This window comes from Rattus rattus, chromosome 4, assembly GCF_011064425.1.
Source record: "Rattus rattus isolate New Zealand chromosome 4, Rrattus_CSIRO_v1, whole genome shotgun sequence".
NCBI classification, from domain to species: domain Eukaryota; kingdom Metazoa; phylum Chordata; class Mammalia; order Rodentia; family Muridae; genus Rattus; species Rattus rattus.
In genome coordinates, this window is record NC_046157.1 from 32,431,713 (window position 1) to 32,446,855 (window position 15,143).

Sequence of the window (15,143 nt, forward strand, 5' to 3'; positions counted from 1 at the left end):
TATTTTGATTATTTTGTTTTTAACCTAAGTTAATAAAAGGAATATCATAATTTTCATTCTGAGTATGATTTGAGAGAACAACCATGAAACACTTAGTTAAGTTTGAATTACATGCTACAAATAAAACATTCAATATAAGCATATATATATATGTATCTATATCAAAATACTCATCACACATGTAAAATACAGATTGAGCTGTGTATCTAAATTTATATTTGCTATGTATGGTAACAAATTTTGGAACCTGGAAGAAACTTTCAAATGTTCTTTCTTCTTTCTTCAAATTCTCTTTGTTCAATGATTTTGTAGTCTGGTATTCTCATTGCTTAATAATTTACACTATAAACCAGCCACAACTAAACCAATATAATGCATGAAATCATAGATTTTAAGGTAATAGATTTCTAAATCAAAACTAGCTTTGCTACTTTCCTTGGGCTGACCAGAAGCAATGTCTTAAATATCTGTTTGATTTTTTCTTACCGTAGTTCTAGAGATGAATAGAGTCACCACCCTCCTTATTTTAGAGATATGTTTTATTTAAAATTCTTGATATTTTCTTATAAAATATGCTTCAATACATTTTTATGATTGCAGCTAAGATCCTCAGTTCAATAAAATATGGTTTGAATGCAATGTAAAAAAAAAGTTATGCTACTTGAGTTCAGTTAGCATACAGGTCAGCTACATAATGTAGTCACATGACAGGACTTTGGGCTTAAGAGAAAGAGTAAAAACCCAAAGAATTAGAGAACGAATGCTCAAAAAGGAAATAGAAAGCAATGACGAGTTACACTGACTCTTCTGAGTAATTCAGAAAAGCAAGAAGATTGATAAAATCAGACTGGCTGAACTCTGTAAGATTGTACTAAGCATGAGAATTGTGGGGAGAAAACATATACTGCCTTATGAAGAGAGTAATTAATTAATCTATCTCTTTAGTCTTGTGTGCGATGAGCTTACTGCCCTATGTGTGGTTCCTCACCAGCTTATTGACCCAGTCCAACTGGAAAAATTTCGGATCTCCACCCAAGCCAAAAGTTCTACTCTCTTTAGAAGGAGTTCCCATATATGGGACCTAACTGCTACTCTAACAGTGCTTGCTATGCAAGCATAAGGACCCTGAGTTCTGATCCACAACACTTATGTGAAAGACAGGCCTGGTGGCATATATCTGTACTCCTAGCACTTTGAGCACTTGGGGGTAAAAGCGAGATTTTTCTGGCTAGCCAGTCTAGCCAATCAGTGAGCTCTTAGTTCAGTGAGAGTCTTCTCAAAAAATAATTAGGTAATATAGTGATTTGAATGGCAATCATCACATAGGTTTATGTTTGAATACTTGATCACTAATTGTTAGGACAGATTGGAAAGGATTAGGGGTATGGATAAGGTAGAGAAGCTATCCACAGTGGGAGTGGGTTTGGAGGTTTCAAAAGTCTCATGCTATTCCCAGAGTGTTCTCTCTCTCTCTCTCTCTCTCTCTCTCTCTCTCTCTCTCTCTCTCTCTCTCTCTCTTTCTCTCTCTCTCTCCCCCCCCTCTCCCTCTCCCCCCTCCCCTCCTCGTCGTCCCCTTCTCCCCCTCCCTTCTCCTCCCTCTCCCCTCCCATTTTTAGTTTAAGATGTATGTGAGATCTCAGCTGTTCCTGCTTCCCTGTCTTTGTTCCACCACTGTTGATGTAATTCTTAGAAACCACACAATTAAATACTTTCTTTGAAAGGTTACCTGGTAAGGCCTGATGGTTTTAGTGCAGAATTCTATTAGATTTTCAAAGACGATCTCACTTGAGTAATTAGAAGGAAGAATAAAATAATCATGGGAGGTTAAGGGTGAGAGAGAATAGGGAGGTAGAGAGGAGGGGGAGAGGCAAACTGTGGGGGGGCAGATAAGGTGTGGGAAGAGAACAGCAAGATGTACAGAGGGTCAGGAATTTGAACAGAGGTGTGTAGCAATGGGGGATGGAGAACGGGGAGTAGCCACCAGAATGTCCCAGATGCCAGAATATCAAGAGGTCCCCAGGACCCACAGGGGTGACATTAGCTGCCCAACAAAGTGGAGAGAGAACCTGTAGAGACCATATCGAGAGGTTAGGCAAGGACTCTGTTTGAAAGAGGGGACCACTCACCCTTCACAAAATTTTAAGCCAGAATTGCTCCTGTCTAAAGGAAATACAGGGACAAGGAGTGGAGCAGAGACTGAAGGAAAGGCCATCCAGAGACTGCCCCACCTGGGGATCCATCCCATATGCAGCCACCAAAACCAACACTTGTTGATGCAAAGAAGTGCTTGTTGACAGGAGTCTGATATGGATATCTCCTGAGAAGCTCTGTCATAGCCTTACCAATACAAATGTGGATGCTTGCAGCCAACAATTGGTCTGACCATGGGGTCCCCAGTGGACGTGTTAGGGAAAGGACTGAAAGAGCTGAAGGGGTTGCAATCCCATAGGAAGAGCAAAATATGAACGAACAAGACCTCTCAGAGTTCCCAGGAACTAAACCACCAAAGAATAGACACAGAAGGACCCATGATATGTAGCATATGTAGCAGAGGATGGCACTGTGTGGCATCAATGAGATAGGAAGCTCTAGGTCCTGTGAAGGCTAAATGCCACAGCATAGGGGAATGCTAGGGCGGTGGGGCATGAGTGGGTGGGTGGGTAAGGAAGCACACTCATGGAGGCAGGGGGTGGGGCGGGGGCTTGGATTGGGGTTTTTCAGAAGGGAATCTGGGAAGGGAGATAATTGTAAATAAAAAATAAGCAATAAAAATTAAAAAAAATAAAGTTCCCTGGTCATGTTATTTTGTCACAGCAATAGAAGAAAAACTAAGCAATAGACACCTAACTCTGATTTGCACATCCATATACACATACACACAGGCACATTAATACACATATACACATTCATATAAACACACATTCATATACAAACATTAAATATGCACACACAGAGAAATAATAACAGACTTGAATTTCTTTAAATCCTGTCTGCAAGTATGTACAAGTGGTTTCAATTTAATATTGTTAATTTTAATTTCATCAACTATTCCCTCAATATCTAATGGTGTTGGATCATTCTCTCTATGATTCTCATTTATTTCTTGTACATCTCAGTCACACACAGTTTTGTAAAATCCTTTTTCTTCAGATCTTTGACCTTTTATCTTTTCATCTTCTGCCCTGGGAACATTTTTGCAGTATTTATCACTCTGTCATTTGAAGTTTCTTACATCCATGTGACTGTCATTTTCTTTTTCTTTTTTTTTTAAACCTTGGTGTTAAGTTCCTATAATTCTATTATTGTATGCATGGAAGGGGATAAACTTTACTGTATTTACCTTGGTTCTTGGCACTCAGTACATTAGGAAAATAGAACTCATTCTTATGTTGATAGTCTATGGTTTTGGCATTCATGGCTCACAATTTTCTTATAATTTATCTTCCTAAATTATCTTTGTAGGAGACAAACCACTTTGCATAAGCCTTCCTGTTCTTTCTTGGTCTTCTTTCTCCCCTCATCTCCTTTTATATGTTCCATGCCTCTCTCCTTTCTATAAAAATATAGTAAAAATATTATCCCTAGTTTTCTGAGAAATCACCAAATTGATTTCCAAAGTAGTTGTACAAATTTACACTCCACCATCAATGGAGGAGTGTTCCCTTTGCTTCACTTCCTCACAGCATGAGCTATCATGTTTTGATTTTAGCCATTCTGACTGGTATTAAGGCAGAATCTCAGAGACATTTAGATTTGTATTTCCCTGATGACTAAGGACACTGAACTTTTCTTTGAGTGCTTCTCAGACATTCGAGACTCCTCTATTGGGGATTCTCTGTTTAGCCTTGTGTCCCTATTTTATTTTTAATAATTATATTTTTCTTGGATATTTTATGTATTTACATTTCAAATGTTATCCCTTTTCTCCCCTCCCCCTCCTCCTTCCCTTCTTTCCTCTTCCCCTCTCTCCTCCCCCTGCTTCTATGAGGATGCTCCCATCCCCGCCCACCCACTCCACCCTGAACGCCTTGGCATTAACCTACATTGAGGGAAAAAGCCTTTACAAGTCAAGGGGTTTTCCTTCCATTGATGCTGGACAATGCCATTGTCTGCCAGATATGTGGCTGGAGTCAAGGGTCCCTGCATGTGTACTCATTGGTTCGTGGTTTAGTCCCTAAGAGAACAGGTGGAGTTTGGTTGGTTGATATTGTTTTTCCTATGGTGTTACAAACTCTGTCATCTCCTTCAGTCCTTTCTCTAACTCCTCCACTGGGGTTCCCTTGTACAGTCCAATGTTTAGATACTCATCTGTATCAGTAGGGCTCTGGCAGAGCCTCTCAGGAGACATCCATATCTGGCTCCTGGCAGCAAGCATTTCTTGGCATCAGCAATAGTGACTGGCTTTGGTGGTATCATATGGGATGGATCCTCAAGTGAGGCAGTCTCTGGATGACTTTTTCTTCAGTCCCTGCTCCACTTTTTGTCCCTGTGTTTCCTCTCATGAGTATTTTGTTCTCCCTTCTAAGAAGGAATGAAGCATCCACATTTTGGTCTTCCTTCTACTTGGGCTTCATATGATCTGTGAATTTTTTCTTAGGTATTCAAAGCTTTTGGGCTAATATCCACTTATAGTGAGTGCATAACATTTGTTTTCTTTTGTGGCTATGCTACCTTACTTAAGATAATATTTTCTAGTTTGATCCATTTGCCTAAGAATTTCATGTAGTCATTGTTTTTAATAGCTGAGTAGTACTCCATTGTATAAATGTACAATATTTTGTGTATTCATTCTTCTGTTAAAGGACATCTGGGCTATTTCCACCTTCTGGTTATTATAAAGAAAGTTGCTATGAACACAGTGGAACATGTATGCTTGTTATATGTAGGAACATCTTTTTGGTGTATGCCCAGGAGAGGTATAGCTGGATGCTCAGTTAGTTCTATGTCCAATTTTCTGAGGAACCTCCTGACTGATTTCCAGAGAGGTTGTATAAGCTTGCAATCCCACCAAAAATGGAGGAGTGTTCTTGTTTCTCCACATCCTCACCATCATCTGTTTTCACCTGAGTATTTGATATTAGCCATTATGACTGGTGTGAAGTGGAATATCAGGGTTGTTTTGATTTGCATTTCCCTGATGACTAAAGATGTTGAATACTCCTTTAGGTGCCTCTCAGCTATTCAATATTCCTCAGTTGAGAATTCTTTTGTTTAGCTCTGTATATCTTTTTTTAATAGATTATTTTATTTTCTGGAGTCTAACTTCTTGAGTTCTTTGTATATCTTAGATATTAGCCCTCTATAGGTTGTTGGAATGGTAAAGATCTTTTCCCAATTTGTTGGTTGCAGTTTTGTCCTATTGACAGTATCTCTTGCCTTACAGAAGCTTTGCTATGAGGTCCCGTTTGTTGATTCTTGATCTTAGAGCATAAGACATTGGTATTCTCTTCAGGAAATTTTCTCCTGTGCCTATGTGTTCGAGGCTCTTCCCCACTTTCTCTTCTATTAGTTTCACTGTATCTAGTTTTATGTGGAGGTCTTTGACCCACTTAGACTTGAGCTTTGAACAAGGAGATAAGAATGGGTCAATTTCTACATTTCTACACGCTGACCTCCAGTTGAATCAGCACCATTTGTTGAAAATACTGTCTTTTATTTTCCACTGGATGATTTTAGCTCTTTTTTCCAAGATTAAGTGACCATAGGTGTGTGTGTGTGTGTGTGTGTGTGTGTGTGTGTGTGTGTGTATTCATTTCTGAGTCTTTAATTCTCTTTATTTCCTTAATTTGTCTGCATGTCTCTGTACAAATACCATGACGTTTTTTTATCACAATTGCTCTGCAATACAGCTTCACATCAGGAAATGTGATTCTACAGGAAGTTCTTTTGTAGTTGAAAATAGTTTTCACTATTCTGGGATTTTTGCTTTTCCAAATTAATCTGCAAACCACTCTATGTAATTCTATGAAGAATTGAGTTGTAATTTTGATGGGGATTGCATTGAATCTGTACATTGCTTTTGGCAAGACGCCCATTTTTACAATATTAATCCTGCCAATCCAGAATCTTTCCATCTTCTGAGATCTTCATTTTCTTTCTTCAGAGACTTGAAATTCTTGTCTTATAGATCTTTCACTTGCTTGTTTCCAGTCACATCAAGGTATTTTATATTATTTGTGGGTATTATAAAGGGTGTCATTTCTCCAATTTTTTTCTCAGCCTCTTTCTCCTTTGAGTAGAGGAAGGCTACTGATTTGTTTGAGCTAATTTTATATCCAGCCACTTTGCTGAAGTTGTTTATCTGCTGTAGTAGTTCTCTGGTGGAATTTTGGTGTCATTTGAATATACTCTCATATCATCTGTTAATAGTGATATTGTGACTTCTTCCTTTCCAATTTGTATACCTTTTTTTGTTGTTCTTGTCCAATTCCTCTGGCTAGGACTTCAAGTACTATATTGAATAGATAGGAAAAGAGTGGTCAGCCTTGTATAGTCCCTGATTTTAGTGGGATTCTTTAAATTTGTTCTCCATTTAGTTTGATGTTGCCACCTGGTTTGCTGTATATTGCTTTTAGTATGTTGAAGTATGGGACTTGAATTCCTGGTCTTTACAAAGGTTTTATTATGAAAATCAGGACTGTTCCAGAGCCCTCAGACACAAAACTTGCCTGCAGAGAGCTGGACGGCCAGGAATACTCTCACTGTGAGGATCACAGGATCACACTCACTGATCAACAGGAGAGACAAGCTCCATTCAGATACAGTAAGACCAAGTAACATTAGAGATTACCAGATGGCAAGAGGCAAGCTCAAGAACATAAGAAACAGAACCCAAGATTACTTGGCATCATCAGAACACAGGTCTCTCACCAAAGCACATACTGGATATTCCAACACACTGGAAAAGCAAGATTTAGATTTAAAAATCACATCTCATGATAATGATAGCAGACTTTAAGAAGGACATAAATAACTTCTTTAAAGAAATATAGGAGAACACAGGTAAAAATATAGAAGCCCTAAAAGACGAAACATAAAAATTGCTTAAAGAATTACAGGAAAATACAACCAAAAGGGTGACTCGAACAAAACCATCCAGGATCTAAAAATGGAAGTAGAAACAATAAAGAATCACAAAAGAGACAACCCTCGTGATAGAAAACCTGGGAAATAGATCAGGATTCATAGACACAAGGATCACCAACAGAATACAAGAGATTGAAGAGAGAATCTTGGGGACAGTAAATTCGATAGAAAACATTGACACAATAGTCAAAGAAAATGCAATAAGCAAAAAGCTCCTAACCCAAAACATCCAGGAAATCCAGGACACAATGAGAAGACGAAATCTCATAATTATAAATATAGAAGAGAGCTAAGATTCCCAACTTAAAGGGCCAGTAAATGTCTTTAACAGAATTATAGAAGAAAACTAACCTAAGCTAAAATAAGAAATGTCCATGAACATACAAGATGCCTACAGAACTCCAAATAGATTGGACCAGAAAAGAAATTCCTCCCATCACATAATAGTCAAAAAATCACATACCCAAAACAAAGAAAGAATACTAAAGGCAGAAAGGAAAAAATGTCAAGTAACATTTAAAGGCAGACCTATCAGAATTATACCAGACTTCTTACCAGAGACTCTGAAAGTTAGCAAATCCTGCTTAGATGTCTAAGAGACCCTAATACCATCAGGCTATTATATTCAGGAAAACTTTCAATTAACATATATGGAGAAATCAAGATAGTCCATGACAAAACCAAATTTACAGAATACGTTTCCATATAGCCTGCCCTATAGAGGATAATATAGAGAAAACTCCAACAGAAGGAGGGAAATTACACCTTAGAAAAAGCAAGAAATTAATCTTCTTGGAACAAACTCAAAAGAAGAAAGCCACACAAGCCTAATACCACCTCTAACAACAAAAATAACAGGAAACAACAAGCATTGCTCGTTAAATCTCTTAACATCAATAGACTCAATTCTCCAATAAAAAGACAGAATATCAGACTGGATACATAAACAGGACCCACCATTTTGCTGCATGCAGGAAACACACCTCAGTGACAAAGACAGACATTATCTAAGAGTAAAAGTTTGGGAAAATTTGCTAGCTAGAGTAGCCATTCTAATATCAAATAAAATCGACTTTCAACCAAAAGTTATCAAAAAAGATAAGGAAGGACATATCATGTTAATCAAAATATACCAGGATGAACTCTCAATTCTGAATGTTTATGCTCCAAATGCAAAAGCACACCCATTCCTAAGAGAAACTTTACTAAACCTAAAAGCATACATTGTACCACAAGCAATAATAGTGGGAGACTTCAACATCACTCTCATCAATGGACAGATCATGGAAACAGAAACTCAACAGAGACACAATAAAACTATCAGAAGTTATAAACCAAATGGATTTAACAGATATCTAACATTTCATCCTAACACAAAAGAATATACCTTCTTCTCAACATCTCATGGTAACTTCAACAAAATTGACCATATGATCAATCACAAAACAGGCCCCAACAGATGTAAGATTATAACAATCCCATGCATCCCATCCAATCCACATAGACTACAGTCATTTTCAATAACAACAAAAACAACAGAAAGCCCACATATACATGGAAGCTGAATAATGATCTACTCAATGAGGTCAAGGGAGAAATAAAGAAATCAAAGACTTTTTAGAATTTAATGAAAATGAAGGCAAAATATATCTAAAGTTATGGGACACAATGAAAGCAGTGCTAAAAGGAAAAGTCATAGCTCTGAGTGCCTCTCAAAAAAAAAAAAACAAAAAACAAAACAAAACAAAACAAAAACAAAAAAACAAAACTGGAGAGAGCATAAACTAACACTTTGACAGCACACCAGAAAGCTCTAGAACTAAATGAAGCAAATATATTCAAGAGGAGTAGATGAAAGGAAATAATCAAACTCAGGACTGAAATCAATCAAGTAGAAACAAAAAAGAACTATCCAAAGAATCAACAAAACCAGGAGCTGGTTCTTTGAGAAAATCAACAAGAAAGATAAATCCTTCGCCAGACTAACCAGAGGGCAGAAAGACAGTGTCCAAATCAACAAAATCAGAAATTGAAAGGGAGACATAACGGAAACTGAGTAAACTAAAAAAAGTTATCTGATCCTACTACAATAGCTATACTCGAATAAACTGGAAAATTTGGAGGAAATGAACAATTTTCTAGGCAGACACCAGTTACCAAAGTTAAATAAGGATCAGATAAACCATCTAAAAAGTTCCATAACTTCTAAAGAAATAGAAGTAGTCATTAAAATTTTCCCAAACAAAAAAGCCTGGGACAAGATGGGTTTAGTGCAGAATTCTATCAGACCTTCAAAGAAGACCTAATACCCATACTCTTCAAATTATTCCACAAAATAGAAATAAGAGGAACACTACCCAATTTGTTCTTTGAAACCACAATTATACTTATACCTAAACCACTCAAAGACCCTAAAAAGAAAGAGAACTTCAGACCAATTTCCCTCATGAATACCATGCCAAAATAGTCAATAAAATTCTCAAAAATGGAATCCAAGAATACATCAAGATGATCATTCACCATGATGAAGTAGTCTTCATCCCAGGGATGCAAGGATGGTTCAATATGTGGAAATCCAACAACATAATTCACTATATAAACAAATTCAAGGAAAAAAGCCCCCTTTTTCAAATTGAGTTATTTGGGTTATTGATATTCAATTTCTTGGGTTCTTTATAAATTTTAGATATTAGCCCTCTCTGAGATGTAGGTTTGGTGAAGATCCTTTCCTAATCTGTAGACTGACATTTTGTCCTATTGACATTGTCCTTTGCCTTGCAGAAGCTTTGTAGTTTCACAAAGTCCCATTTATCAATTGATGACCTTAGAGCTTCAGCCATTTATGATCTATTCAGGAAATTATTTATGTGCCAATACATTCAAGGCTATTTCCCACTTTCTCTTCTATGAGATTTAGTGGAGGTCCTTGCTCCACTTTGACTTGAGTTTTCTGCAGGATGATAAATATGGATCTATTTTATTTCTTACACATCCAGTTAAATGAGCACCATTTGTTGAAGATACTTTTCTTTTTTCCATTGTATGGTTTCGTCTTCTTTATTTTAAATCAAGTGTCTATAAGTGTGTAGTGGTATGTTTACACAGTGGGAGTACTATTCTACTATTCAATACAAAGTCATGAATTGTGCAAGAAAATGGATTGATCTTCAGAATATCATCCTTTAGTGAAATAACCCAATTCCAAAAGGGCATGCATGGTATGCACTCACTTATAAGTAGATATTAGCCATAAAATACAGAATATCTATGCTATACTATGCAAACCCCAAAAAGCTAAACACAAAACACAAAAGAATTCACAAGTAGGGATCTCACTTAAAAGGGGGAATAAAATAGTCATAAGAGGCAGATGAAGTGAGGGAATTGGGTGAAAGAGCAGATGCGGTGGGGATATGTGGGAATGTAGGATCATATGTGGGAAGGGGTAGAAGGGATAGACAAATGACCATGAAAATGAATGGAAATCTACAACTGAAAGGGGTAGGGAGGTAGAGGATGACACAGAGATTTGAGCAAAAGGAGGTATCAACAATCATTGGGGGTGTCCTTAGCTGTGACTCACAGAATTGGAGATATAGAACCTGAAGAGGTCTCCTACTGTAGGTAGTCAGGAACCACAGAAGAGTAATAGGGATACCAACCCACCACAAAATTTTCAATCTAAATTTTATCCTGTATACAAGAAATGTAGGCACAGGGTATGGAGCAGAAGTGAATGAAGGAACAACCAATAATGGGCCCAACTTGAGAACCGTCCCATGGACAAGCATTAACCTATCACACTATTAATGATACTCTGTTATGTTTGCAGACAGGATTCTTTCATGACTGTCCTTTTGGAGGTTCCACCCAGGAGCTGATTCAGACAGATGCTGACACCCACAGTCAGACAGTGGATAGAACTTGGCTACCTTTATGGAAGTAGAAGAAGAAGAAGAAGAAGAAGAAGAAGAAGAAGAAGAAGAAGAAGAAGAAGAAGAAGAAGAAGAAGAAGAAGAAGAAGAAGAAGAAGAAGAAGAAGAAGAAGAAGAAGAAGAAGAAGAAGAAGAAGAAGAAGAAGAAGAAGAAGAAGAAGAAGAAGAAGAAGAAGAAGAAGAAGAAGAAGAAGAAGAAGAAGAAGAAGAAGAAGAAGAAGAAGAAGAAGAAGAAGAAGAAGAAGAAGAAGAAGAAGAAGAAGAAGAAGAAGAAGAAGAAGAAGAAGAAGAAGAAGAAGAAGAAGAAGAAGAAGAAGAAGAAGAAGAAGAAGAAGAAGAAGAAGAAGAAGAAGAAGAAGAAGAAGAAGAAGAAGAAGAAGAAGAAGAAGAAGAAGAAGAAGAAGAAGAAGAAGAAGAAGAAGAAGAAGAAGAAGAAGAAGAAGAAGAAGAAGAAGAAGAAGAAGAAGAAGAAGAAGAAGAAGAAGAAAAGATTGTAGGCCCCTGAGTGGATAGGCCTCGCACAGGAAGATCAACAGAGTCAAAGAACCTAGACCCTAGGTAGGCTTTCAGAGACTGAACCACCAACCAAAGAACATACACAGCTAGAACCTGAAGAGGTCACCCCTAACATATGTAGCAGATATGCAGCTTGGATGCTTCACCCATCAGCTTTCTCAGACAGATGCAGACATCCACAGCCAAATAGTGTATGGAGCTTGGGGGCTCTTATGAAAAAACAGGAGGAAGGATTTCACCCTCTGATGGGATAGGAACTCCATAGGAAGACTAACAGAGTCAACAAACCTGGAACCTTGGGGATCTCAGCGATTGAACCATCAACCAAACAACATACACACCAACTCAACCTAGGTCTCCCTGCACATATGTGGCAGGTGAGCAGCTTGGTCTTCACGTGGGTTCTGAACAACTGGAACAGGGGCTGTCCCAAATGCTGTACCATTACATGGGAAATTTCTTCTAGCTGGGCTGCTTTGTCTAGCCGCAGTGGGAAAGGATGTGCTATTCTCACAGAGGCTTGATGTTTGATGGTAGGTGTATACCCATGGGGCCTCCACCCACTCAGAGGGGAAAGGGAGGAAAGAGGAGAGAATGATTATAGGAGGGGGCAGTGGGATGTAAAGAGAATAAAATATAGTAACAATAAATACAAAGTCTTCTAAAAGGAAAAAGTAAGGCCATCAATAAATTGGTAGATAATGTAAAAAGACTTCTCAAAAGAATAAATATAAAAGTATGAATGGCCAACAAATATATGAGATAATGTTCAATACTTTTAGGCATCATAGAAATGCAATTCAAAACTACCTTGAAGTCCTTCTGATCAGGATGGCCGCCATCAAGAAAACCTAAAAGTATAATTTTGCTAAGAAAGTGGATAGAAATAAGCACACATTGTTGATGAAAAACAAATTATAGCCTTAAATGTACACACACACACACACACACACACAACACACACACACAGAGAAAGAGAGAGAGAGACAGAGAGACAGAGAGAGAGAGAGAGAGAGAGAGAGAGAGAGAGACAGAGAGAGAGAGGGGAGAGAGAGAGAGAGAGAGAGAGGGGAGAGAGAGAGAAGAACACACACAGGAGCACACTCACACAAATACATGTGCACACATACACGCATATGTATATAGAAAACTATGATCAGCTGATACAGCTATGCTATGCATTATATGCCTTGGAAAAATTATATTAGCAAGTATAATTAGTTACTGAAATCAAATTCACAATAATGAAAAAGTAGGATAAGCCTAGGTTCCTTCAAACTGAATGGAAAAGAAATAAGGTTGTAGGTTTTAAAAAAATGCATTATTTTCTCTATAAAGAAGAACAGGCCATGTCAATAAAAGAAGCATGTTATTGTGTCAAACAAAATAAATCATATGCCCAAACATTAAGCACCATATGTCTTCATTCATATGTTGAAACTGGATTAAAAATAAAAAAAAATGAACAAGAAGTAAAGATGAATTTAATATAGTAGAAGGTCCACTAAGGTTAGAAAGTGGAATGCAGACATGGAGAAAGGAGTGTAAGAGAACTTATTAGAGGAAGTGAATGTGTATGGAGCATGAGATATATATGTGGGAAAAAGTCACACTCAGATATATTAATAGCACAATTAAGATGCACTAAAAATCATAGACCTTAGTTATTAAAAAGAGTTCCAAGGTTAGTGGTTATCTTGAGGGAAAAAAGATTAATAAAGAAAAAAGAAAAATATTATTTAGAAAACTGTTTTACATTCCACCATATGCCTTAGAGTTGTGTACAACTATTGTTATTTATTTAATATTACATGGAAAATATTAAAGGTAGAATTCAACACATGTTAAATGGCTATAGGCAGCAATGTCAAGAAGACCAAAAGTAATGACATTATCAAAACCTCTTAGCATTTGAAGGAGAAAAGTTGGATAAAAGTCAAGCTTTATGAGAAGAATTAGGGGAGTATGATGTAGACATCTCCCCATTGCACACCATTTTTAAGTGAATATTTCAATCTATATGCTTAATTTTTATCTGAGATATCCATAAGATTTGAGTGTAAAGTAACGGAACTTAATTTAGTATTAAAAACAAAGACATCATAATTTTTGGTGGCAAATGAAATGAACTAGATAATATCATCCTGCATGAAGTCATCCAGATCCAAAGGACATACATGGCAGGTACTTATTGATAAGTAGATATTTGCCAAAAAGTTCAGAATACTCATGACACAATTCACAGACCATATGAAATTTATCAAGAAAGAAGACCTTAGTGTGCTTGCTTCAATACCACTTAGAAAGGGGAACAAAATAAACACAGGAAGCAGATGAGCGGGGGAAGTGCTGGGAGAGGGGAGGAGGAGGGAAAGGGAAGGGCAGGATCAGGTATTAGGGGGAAACAGAAGAAAAGCCCAGAGAGCTAGGAGATTGAATAGAAATATGCAACAGCATAGGTGAGGGCCTAGGGGAACCACTACAAAGTTGCAGAATCAAGGGATGTGAAAGACTCCCAAGAACCAATGGGAGTGACATTAACCGAAATGCCCAACTGTGGGGAGAGGTTAACTGAAGAGACCACCTCCGGTAGATACATATAGCCCCCAGTTTAGAGATAGGGCCACCCACCCATCTCAAAAAATTTGACCCTGAATTGTTCCTGTCTAAAGAAACGTGAAGACAAAAAATGGAGCAGAGACTGAAGGAAAGACCATCCAGTGACCTGCCCATGTTGGGATCCATCCCATGCTCAGTCACCAGACCTCTGACACTATTGTTGATGCCAAGATGTGCTTGTAGATAGGAGCCTGGAAAGCCTGTCCTCTGAGAAGCTCCACCAGCACCTGTCTGAGACAGATGCAGATAATTATAGCCAACCATTATACTGAGCCCAGGGAAGAGTTGCAGTTTTGTCCTATTGACAGTTTTCTTTGCATTACAAAAGCAGATGACTGTGCTTGCAGCTAACCACCAAGTGGATCCCATTGGAGGAGTTGGAGAAATGACTGAGAGAATAGAAGGAGTTTGCAACTTGATAGGGAGAACAACAATATCAACTACCAGACCCCCCACCTAGAGCTCCCAGGGACTAGACCACCAACCAAGGAGTACACATGGAAGGACTCATGGCTCCAGCCACATATGTATCATAGGATGGCATTGTCTGACATCGATAGGAGGAGGAACCCTTGGTCCTGTGAAAGCTCATTTCCCCAGTGTAGGGGAATGCCAGGGTGTTGAGGTGGGAGTGAATTAGTTGGAGTGAGAGCACCTTCACTGAAGAAGGAGGAGGCAAGAGAAGGGAAAGGAGATGGGAGGAGGGAAGAGTATAACATTTGACATGTAAATATATAAAATGTCCAATAAAAGTAAAATTAAATTAAAAAAAGAGTTGTCTTGGTTATGGGGTCGTTCATAGCAGTAAAACCCTAAGATAACACCTTATCTGTATTTTTATTCACTAGATTATTTTTACAAAAGAAATCCATTCCTAATCTAAAATACCTAGGTGTAATATACTGAAAAGGCTGGACATAGTGGGATATGCCTGGGATTACAGCATTGAGGTGACTGTGGAAAGTTTGAGGTTTACATAGTTGTGAT